General features: G+C 39.3%; 1 protein-coding gene across 1 annotated transcript in view; it reads right to left on the reverse strand.

The window, feature by feature from the left end:
• Positions 1 to 8,683: 8,683 nt before the first annotated feature.
• The window catches only part of LOC306700618 (leucine-rich repeat and fibronectin type III domain-containing protein 1-like protein), a 127,239-nt gene continuing 124,749 nt past the window's right edge, over positions 8,684 to 11,173 (reverse strand). The window contains exon 11 of the mRNA XM_079165688.1: positions 8,684 to 8,812. The gene's annotated coding sequence lies outside the window, so the exon portion shown is untranslated. The remainder of the gene's footprint in view (positions 8,813 to 11,173) is intronic.

The raw sequence follows: 11,173 nt of genomic DNA on the forward strand, positions 1-11,173 counted from the left end.
TCATATTTTTGATGACATTGGCTTTAAAAGGTTCTACTTTTACCAATCACTTCTGTCTGCTCAGAGCCCAGCAGTCTCAGTTTGGTGGGAGGATCCAGTCGCTGAATTGGAGATGAAACAACTGGGAGAGCGGAGAAAAGTGCTCGACCAAATGTATAAGTGGAATCTAAAGACGGAAGACGTAATGTGTGGACAACTGGACTGCGGCTCTGCTGTTTCAACAGCGAAGAAAAGGAGAAGCATTTACACATCCTTGTGGTCGATTAGATCAACTTGTCTTCAGCCCAAGTCTGCAGTTAGGGAGTGTCTATTGATAACATTTGACTTTTCCATTTTCAACTTGCTCAGGTGACAAACACCAGCCAATATTGTACAAATGTTCACAAATGTTTTTGTCCAAAACAATGTACAAAACTAGGTAACATGTCCACAGTATCTTTGTTGCTGTCTTTCTTAAGATTCTGTCAGGTTGGTGATTGGAACTAGTCTGTGTTTAGGCAGACTGGAGGTGAAGTCCGACCAGTCTGACCAGTCGTGGTCCTCAGTGTGTGAAGATGACTTTGACCAGCAGGATGCAGAGGTGGTCTGTAGGGAGCTTGGCTGTGGGGCTCCTTCAGTCCTCTCTCCTGGACTGTGGCAGCTCAGGTTCAGCTAGAGACACCTGCTCCCCTGGGAAAGCTGTTGGCCTCACCTGCTCAGGTAAAAGAAGAGCTGCAGTTTGATTTTGCTTAACCTCTATTCTAATGCCAGTTACTTTCCTTCTTATTCAATAATTACTCTTGTGTCTGTACAGAGCCTGATGAAGTCAGATTGGTTGGCGGATCCAACCACTGTGTAGGTAGACTTGAGATGAAACACAAGGGAGACTGGAGACCAGTGAACAACAATTGGTGGAACCTGATGTCTGCAGCAGTAGTGTGTAGACAGCTGGACTGTGGCTCTGCTCTTCCAATTGAAAGAAGAGATGATTTGTGTCACCAAAATGCATGGAAAGTCATACCCTCCTCTGGTCAGTCCACAATCAGGGAATGGACATTAATATGGCCTGAATGTTCCCTTGAGAGACTGGAGGTTACCTGCTCAGATGGCAACAACTATTGCAGGAATCCTAACCATCACCCCTCACGAGATTTCAGAAAGACACAATAACTGATGGACCAGTGGCCTGTGCTACCAAGCAGGATTTGGGGTCAGTGAGGTAACCTCTGGGTTAACCCTGGGTTTTCGGTTCTATGAGAGTGGGTTGCTTCTTACCGGGGTAGATTACCACGGTAACGTCTGCTGCTCACCTAGCCTGCTCCGGAGCCGGTTATGTTTGCGATATGAGTTCAACTCGTATTGAGGCAATGAAATATTACACAAACACGAATAAGTTAAAGTCATAATGCAGGCTAAAAGCAACACAGTTTGAACCGCCAACGGTGTGACTGCGTCAATTTACATGCTTATAATATCACTGCCTGATTGAGATTAGACTTGTGTATTATATATTAATATGTTGCTTAGATGTATTATTATGCCTTGTATGACACTATTGTATTCTTATTCTTTCATTGTGAAATGGACTTGGGAGCAAATCAAAATGCTGTAATAGTAAGTAGACTTTCATATCTTTTTAGTAGGGCTGCACTAAATTGTCCAGAGCTAAATTCATAACGTTGACATTTACATTTTATAAAGCTTAGACTACACTAATATTAACAATATTTGTTGAATTACATTACAGTGGTGGTTGCGTATAGGATTGCTTTCCAATCAAGTTTTCCCTATAGCTCCAGAGCGAACAAAAAGATAGATGTAATCCAAAACTCATGTTTTTATCTGATGAAATATTCTAGTTCAATCCATATTTCTTGGTCTTCAGCAGATTGAATGCATGGCCTTGCTGCTGGTTGCTATATTAACTCATTTTTTTTGTCTATTGAAGCTGAAAGAATAAGGCTAAAATTACACATGTCATCATTTCCAAAGGGATGAATAAAGTATCTTCTATTCTATCATATAAGATACATTAAAGCAAAATATTAATTTGATGGTATACATAAATTCAATTGTAGTCAGATCTACTCATACCTTAGATGGACAGTGATATTAAAAGCCTTTAAATTTACATATTTATAAATTATTTTTTGTGGCATGTTTTCTATACTTATGTTAAGTTGTTTACGTCTTTACTTATTGTATTTTTTCCCGTAACCTAACAAAGTGGTTTTGTTGCATGCCTTAACCGAACTGCAGCCATTTCACTGTAAAAATGACTGTTTTGCTTCATTTTTTATATGGTAAAATGACACAAAAAACACAAAAAAGCCTTAATGCGTTATCATGACACGCAGAATTCCCTCAAATGTTGTGCTATTTAATTCCCATGAGTTCAGGTTGAGTGGACGTACATTGACGGTGAAGAGTTGATGAAAACCAGTGGTTTCATTTGTTTTCAGATCTTTGCTGAGTTATATAGACGTATGGACGGGGTGTGATGATCATCATGCTGCAAACACTGCTCATCAGAATTCAATGCGAAACACAAGGAGGACTTTTGATATGTGGATATGTTTCCTCTCAATCGGAAATACCTGTCATACAGTGTTGCAAAGACAAGTTGTAATGACAGCGCAAACCTTTGCACACCTGTAGATCCACAGTTTGGTAGAATACTTATGGTCGACAATATAGAACAAGACTGCTGCACACTGTCTATAAAAATACAAGGTTTGAAAGCTGAAAATAATTGGAATGAAGCAACTTCAGCTCCTGTATGAACTGATGTCATCATTGAGTTTGTGTTTCAGCCTCTGCAACACATCTGTTCATCAGACTGGTTGTCACTGATTGTGATGTTTCACTACTGCCCTATTTTGCTACTGCAAGGTACTGTGCAAATCAGAAGTGATTACAGAGATGTAATATCCAAACATTCAAGGGTTCAGTGTACTTTGGGATCACAGTTCGGTATTTGTTTCATACTGCAGGGAAAATCAAAATGTACATCTTTTTCAGCTATTATGCATCAAACTCAACACTGAGGTTTCACATTAGATCCTTCTCACCTCTCTCTAGCTTTTAATTTAAAACATCAGCAGAACAGTTTATGGCAGAAATGCTGTTTTTCACTGATGATAGCGTTAGAGCAATAAACCCACCCCCCAAAAAAAACGGAAACAGAGAGCAGCCGAGTGGCAAGCATCTATGGAAGCCCATTTCCGCCACTGTGAGGAAAAAATAAAGATCCTGTTATCTGGAAATTTCGACTTACTATCTCATAAGTTCGATTTACTATCCCGCCACGTCATTTTATGTGGCCCGCGAATCCACCAGCAACAAAAATAAATAAATTAAGTTAGACTTGATAGTAAAAATATCCCCATAGTCGAAATTGAGATAGAAAGTCGAAGTTATGAGATACTTAAACACAGTCATAGAAGCAGCTCTCTGGCTGGTTACTCTACATTTAACATATAAATGTATTGTGAGTACATTGAAGACGACTTTAAACGTGGCTTTACAACACATGAAATACTTCACGTGGGATTGTGCAAACGCACCCTTGAAAGGATTTTAAGCTTTGAACAAAGTTAATGTAATAACTTGTGTTTGATATTTGTAATATGTGATATTTGTTATTTTGTTTAAAAGTTTGATCTTTGATAGAGTCATGTGGGTTTCTTAACCCTAAATTAAAAGGATTTAAGTTATAATGTTGGAACTGCTGTAACAACGTTGGAACCAGAGCAGAATTCTTCTGAATTCACTATTTAATAACGCTCTTGTTGTCTCTGCCAGGTGAGAACAGTCAGCAGACTCGGTAGTAGAGTAATGGCAAGGACATAACATATTAATTAATGAAATAATAATATTATTACAAAATATTGAATAGGGGGAAATATCATGTAATATCAATGTACAACTGTGCTTTTATGATTACATTCTTATTTTCTTTTTTAATTGCTGCACTGATATTTCACATTAAAAGACTCCCAGTGTCTCACAGGACCGTTTCCTGTTAGGTCTTTAATTTGAAAACAAACAAAGCCTTTAGGGATTCTGAGGGGAGATAGACAGCAACTGCACAGTTATACATTTACAGTATAAGTGCTTTCATACAGGAGATGTACACAATACCCCTATTATTCCTTTACCCCTGTCCAAAACGTAATATCAGTGAAACTGCAATGGTAACTGGGAATATGGATGTTCAGTACAGATTGCTCAAGTCACTATATGTAATTGGTCATGAAAATGATTAAGTGAGGAAAATGTGACGTTTTGTTGTATATAATCTGCTGAGTGAACTGTTACAGCATCACATAATCTGGAGAGTTTGGCAAAGAAACAACTGTGTTCCTTATCCTCTATTAGAGTAAAGATTAAAACAGGTGACGACAGCTCGGGTAAAGTGTTAGCATGCACTGTCATGATTAGCACGTAATGTCACAGTGAACAAAGGGTCGATTTTAAGGTGACAGTGAATAGTGGTGGCTATCAATTATGAAAGATACTGATGAGATCATTCTTTTCAAGGAAACCATGAGGAATATTTTTGATGCTTCTACTGTCTTTGGTCCGTGTCTTTTGCCTACAATAATTGTCATAATATTTTTAGACTTCAGTTCTTTCAGAGAAATCCATGAAGAATTCTAGGACTAAAATATTGTACTTAATAGTCGATGGCCTCTAAACATTAAACACAAATTACTAACTACTAATTTGTTGTCCGTGTTTCTGAGCTGTTAAATGATGAGGTTTTTGATATGTATCACAATAAATGAAGCTTGCATTGACTAGACTGGAGTGGAACTAGATTGATTTTGTTTGCGCTTTGGCCACCTCCTGGTTACTGGGAAAAGTCTGCTGACAAGAAAATCCCACATTGTTGACAGGACACTGCTGACTGGAACAGCAGTAAACAAGAACAAAAGCAGACTACCAAGGTGGCAATCAAAGTCTGCTTCAGACTAAACAAACGTCCTCACGCCATGACAACAGGACCAAAGATGAAGTTATGTTACAAGTTTATTTCTTTGAGCCATAATTGATTTATTGACAGTCCTGTCCCCACATGCACTGCAATCCTGAACTTACATTGCCACTACTGTATGCGGGCTGTATCTGAGAAAATGTCAGAATCGGTTGAACCAGACATTATATGGATTTTACTCTGCCAGCTCCCTCATATAAAGTCTGTGTGGTGTCCGATTTATCACATGTGTGAATAGAACCGCTCACTGTCATGTACAGCCAGCGAGTTGGCGTGTTGATGACGTTTTTATCATGCGGCAGGCAGAAAACAGAAGATAATAAACATTTAAAGGTGAAGAAGAAGGGCTCATTCAAACAACAAGACGAAGACTAAAACATCTTACTGGAGAGATGATGAGATTTGGGGAGAGAAAATGGCTACATAGACATTTGACCCAATGTTGACATAACTTTGGTTCGTGCAGCTTTAGATTTTTTCATACTCTTGCACATATTCAGACACACCCAGTGACACATAATGCGTTTTGTATGATAGGAATCTTCTTTGTCACTTGCTGCTGCCGCCTCATTGCTCAACACTTGATGGCAGGTAAAAGTGCCGACTCAACTATTGAAAGCTTTCGTATTGCCCATATTGTTTCTGAGGGACACAAAGTCAGATATCACCAAGGGACCAAGCCAAAGTGCTTTGTAAAAACAACAAAAATGGAGGTCTCAAACTCAAACATGAGCTTTCCTTATTCTCGACATGCTGACAATCTCAAGATTGTTCTGAGGGCTGATGATGCTGTGCAGCGCTGCCTGTCATCATCAAAAAATCTATTTAAAAAATCAGGCAATCTGAAAACATTCATCACCGTCTAACCACGACAAGACAACTCAGCTTCTTAAACACCGACAACCACAGGCAGTAGTTTGTTTAGAGCACGACGGAAACTGTTACCAGTGCACTGAAACACGGCGGTGCAGGAGAGCCGTCAACAAGACGTCACAATCCAAATCAGGTTTGAACAAGATCTTTGACAGACATGACTGTACAAGAGTGGTTTCTGTCAATGAGTCTCTGTGAGTAATGATTGCAACTTCGCGGTGCAGGTTTCAAAAGGTTATCTGAAAATACTGCTGCTACAGAACATTTTGGGTAATTTAGTTTCACCCTCCAGCAGTTAGGATCCACAGGCAGGATCCACCCAGACCCCCCTAGAGAATTCAGGGCCCAGAGTAGAAATGCCTATACGAATATTATGTATCAACACTATTCAAACCTGCAGCAATGCAAATATGCGACAGTTGCAAACCTTTTTCAATGAAAGGATGGAATATATTTGCTCAGTCAGTGGACCACCGGGTCCAGGACCGGTGATTCGGTTTACCCAGAGCAGAGTCTGCCAGTCTGTCTAATGTAATTTGTTATATAGCCTAAGCTACTGTAAGATATTAAATGGAGTTTCATTTTAGCCAAATGCTTTGAGTAAGTTCCCTCTGGTAAACAGTAACTCTGTGAATATCTTTAGGGCTTTTATTGTGAAAGGTCAGAATGCAATGAGTGGATCTGGTATGCTTTGTCAATGTTAAAAAGAACACTAAAGTGTATGTTTTGAATGTGTCCGTTCCAAACAACTTGTTACGTGTTGTGCTTCACGTCACACTGTTTTTCTTGTACCCTGTACATTGGCACACATGTAGTAGGTTTTCTGTGTCTAGATACACGAGGTTTATTGGTCGGTGCCTCACCTGTATTTGGGTTTTGGTCAAGCACATTTAGATAAGCTAGAGAAGCCATTTAGTTTGCTTGATTTCAGAGGTTAGTTAGGCCAAGTTTTCTTATATTTGTTTCAATTGTTTGGCACGACCACACCTGTCCCATCCTCTCCCAGTCTTGTGTTAAGACTCATATTTGACTGTACGTGAGCTTAATAAAGATTATTTACGGTACATGGGCTCTTCGTTTATCATTTGGGTTGTTTTTATGTTAGTCCCTAATCCTTCCCTGGACCAACCGAACGGGGACGTAACACAACTTCATTGGTTGATTCCTTTATTTGGATTGCAAAAGCTCAAAATAATCGACCTTGTTCTGATCCCTTTTCACTAGGTAATCACTCTCTGTGTAAAAAAACCTTTGACAAAAACCGTTTAACAAAAAAAAGATACATTAAACGCACAAATGTAACACCCCTGGTGTGTAATGGCGTTACAGTGTGTTTTGCTGCCTAAATCTTCATCACCTTAAAAGAAGGCATTAAGCATTTTCTTCATCAAACAACATGAAAGTGTAAAAAAAAAGAAAACATTTCCCTACCATTCAAGCAGACTGAACCAGCATGATGTGTGGTTTTAATCCCCCTCACCAAATAAATAAAGTGCTTCCGTCAAAAGAAGAAGACAAGCACAGCTTGGCTGAAATTTGAATAACACATACACTTTTTCCAAGAAAAATACCTTTTTATTTCATTATAAATCCACATAAGTGTATCTATGAAAGCATAAAATCCCCATTTTGCATGTTGTTGTGTTTTGTTCTCCTTATTGTGGTCATTTGTTTCATAATATTCAAAGTAAATCATGGGTATCAAACCATCGAAGACTGTAAGGTGTATGTCACATACAAACACAGACACTGGCAAACAGCAAAGGGGGAGCAAAGGGGGAGGGAGTGGACAGGACAGCGCAAGTTCTGCTGGCCATCTTTTAAAAACGCTTAATACATTTAACTCGAGCGCCAGCTTTCAGTGATAGGAAGTTCACCAGTGTTTCTTACAGGTACAGTTGCTTTCCAGTGTCAAACTGAAAATCAGGATTCACCATTAAATGTAGAGGCCTGGACGTCAGTGCTTTAAGTTTGGCTGTGAATAAATCCTCGCCGGAGTTCCTCAAGGCTCCGGTCAGGTTTTCTTTTTTAATACTCCAACACTGAGAGAACCAATCCACCATGGATGCAAACACACTGATTATTTCAACATTATCTAAGTCATTCGCAGCCAGAAGAGTTAGATTGGTAATACTGGAGTATACTATTCAGTTGTTCATGAAAATAAGAGAGAGAGAGAGAGAGAGAGAGAGAAGGTGAATACATACAATTAAAGTGCCAGAGAAGTTCACCGTTTAATTTGACAGTTGGTTGTTATTGATGCTTTGAGACAAGACGTTTGACGATATGCTCGTATTTTCAATCCAAGGCCCAACATGGATTTTCTCTTTGACTGCCAAGAGATAATAGAGAGGTGTGCTTTTGGAAGTCTGTATATTCTCCCGGTTTTGTTATAATGCTGTCATAATACTGTAGTAATCCTTTGGCATATGACTGTATGCTGGGGAAAAGAGAGGAGCAGTGCCACCAAACCATCGACAAACCACAATTGAGAAGATCCTGGAAATAATCTCATAAAAGGGTTTTTCCGTAATCCAGTAATCCGTTCAGTGTATTCCCAGAGCAGCATAAAGTGTTGCCATGGATTCTAACTGTCAAATGCAGACGCCAACAAATCCACGCGACAACCTTCAGAGCCCCGTCAGATCATCGGATACTTCCTTCAAAAAAGAAGAAGAGATTCCAGACCATGTTCACTCCCGACTCCTCTGATCCAAGGTTTCAAGCTCCAGTTAAGCACCGATCATAAGCAGGGTTCAAAGCCCAGAGCCAGAACGGTGAGCAGACTTTCCTTCTGCCAACAGGAAGGCTGTTTCTTGTTTTCTGGCTGCCCGCTGGATGTTCGTATCACATCACATCTGGTTCTGAGGTGGTGTCAGGGGTTAGGCATGTGTGTCTGGGTGGAATACCTGATCATCGGGGCTCATTAGAAGGATGTGACCATGCAACCCACAGGGGCACCTGTAGGAAACAAGAGGGGGAGACAGGTACAGATCGAACGAGTGATTGATTGATGACTGTGAGTAAAGGTGCATGAAGTGTGATTTTAGAGGTTTGTGGACTCATGTTGACTTTTTTATGGCAGTAGTGGAGGAAGTATTCTGATTCATCGCAAAAAAGAAAATGATCCAGCATTCAAAATATTACTTGAGCAAAAGTATGGTAGATTATAAACATTTAATTAGTAAAAGTGATCTAATGTAGGGAAATGGCTCTCTTGAGCTTCATTATATATCTTATTATTATATAATTATTGAAGCATTAACATCCAATTTTAACTACTATTTTGCGTACTGAGACGATGACCCTTTGGGACCCTGAGCCCTCAGGCCCGTTCAGTATGCATGCTGTTGGGTATAGACGGTGCATCATATTTTATAAACGGGCAGGTTTGGGAAATCTTAATTGGTTACATTTCACTTCTGTTGCTTTTCGCATTAACAGAACACATGTTAGTCTCATGACTGGAATTCACTTTGGGAGGGGGGGGGGGGGTTCAATGTTTTCTAACTTATAAGTGAACTTGCTTTTCCTCAGCTGTGCATGTTCCTTTAGTATTGGCATGTTGTTTTTGAACCTACGCGCCTGAGACATCCTTTCAAAAAAAGAGTGCAGATATCCTCTCCCACCTTGTCCAGAATCACATAAACACCCTGCAGTATCTGCAGTGGTCTATAAAGTTGTTTTTCAGTAATGATGACTCAGTGACTGCTCAGCCAACTGCTGAGATTTCAGGCTTTAAAAGCCATTTCCTGCCTACACGTTGCTTTGAAAACTACCCCCTTCACACCCACAAACCCTTTTGCACTTGTGCTTGAAACGCAAACAAATGGAATCCCAAAACCTTTTTTTGTCTGTTTAATAAAGCAGATGGTAAAGCTGTGCTGTGGTGCATGGTGAGATACTAATAAACACAAGGGCAGGAAAGTGAAGGACTTCAACTCGAATTTTGCCAGCAGGGGGCCCTCAAAGTTCAGTGAATGCAAATGACAGTCAACTAATGGTAGGGAGGAGAACCATAGAAAATCCTTTTATATCACAAGTCATCCTGGAAAAAGGGAAGTGCTTTAAAATGAACTCTCCGTGTCAATAATCACTTGGCCGATAGTGGTTGGTTTCCCACTGTGCAACTAAAGTGTGTATGAATTTGACAAGTGAGGATTGTGCATAATGGAGCCTTGATTATGGAGCCAGAGTAATTATAGACTTTAAGTACATCATTATAACTAATTCATAAATTGATATATTTTAAAAAGCTGCAGGGCAGCAGCATGAGCTCTGAGTGGTCAGCTGCCAGTCTGGCCAATCAGAGCTCATGCTGCTGTTAGTCTTTATGTCTTTAAATCAAAGAGATGATGAAAGTAAAACTCTAATCTTGTACAAAGGAAATAAATGATAAGTGAGATGGAATACAAATAAATGTAATAATGAATAATTTAAAGATAGAATAAAGAAATTATTAATTGGCAAATATAACTATCATTTGTACTTGATATTGAGTTTATGAATCAGCTAAGTGCAAACTGACGGAGTTGCTTTTTAACATTTAACAATTATTCCATTGAAAACAAATGCTGTAAAGGTCTATAATTAATCAGACGGTACAATCAACACTCCCTTAAGTGCGCTATTTTGGGGAGGAAATTTATTAGAAATTATAAATTTTCAGAGTCTCAAAAGTTGCAACTTTAACCACCAAACATCATCAGGTCCTGTTGATCAACCAAGCATTGTTCATCAGAAAATATCAAGTTCTAAATATAAGCCCCAAACATTTGAAAATATTAATCATGAATATTAATAGAAAATGATTCACAAGAAAGCCGTTTGTCCATCTGATGCAATGATGCAGAGATGATGCTGAGAGGAGGACATCTTGGGATTGAGCATCTATAAGTACACATCATGCTGAACTTCAATTGTCAAATTAAGGTGAGGTTAATGAGGAACATTTATCACAATTATTTTGTAAATTTATGCTAAATGCCTTTTGGATAAAACAGTACAAAGTACGTTAGTGCAGTTTAGTAAATGTAATAATAAATGAGCATCTGTTAATATATTGAAACATTAATATAAAGTAAAGATCTCCAGCTGTAATTTGCTCCAGTTTTGTTGAGTGTTTTATTCAGCCGTCTCCTCCAGCAGCTGATTTAATCTTCAGCACTTTGTTTCAGTCGTCCGCACTGCAGCTAAGAGAGGAGCTTTGGCCCGTTGAGCGTCTCCACATACGAGGTGACGGAGAGGAAGTGGAGGGGGAGGAACGAGAGAAGATGAGGACGGAAACGAGATGGAGGAGACGAGAGTATAGAGGAATGAAAA

The sequence above is a fragment of the Pholis gunnellus genome (assembly GCF_910591455.1).
Source record: "Pholis gunnellus genome assembly, chromosome: 9".
Lineage (NCBI taxonomy): Eukaryota > Metazoa > Chordata > Actinopteri > Perciformes > Pholidae > Pholis > Pholis gunnellus.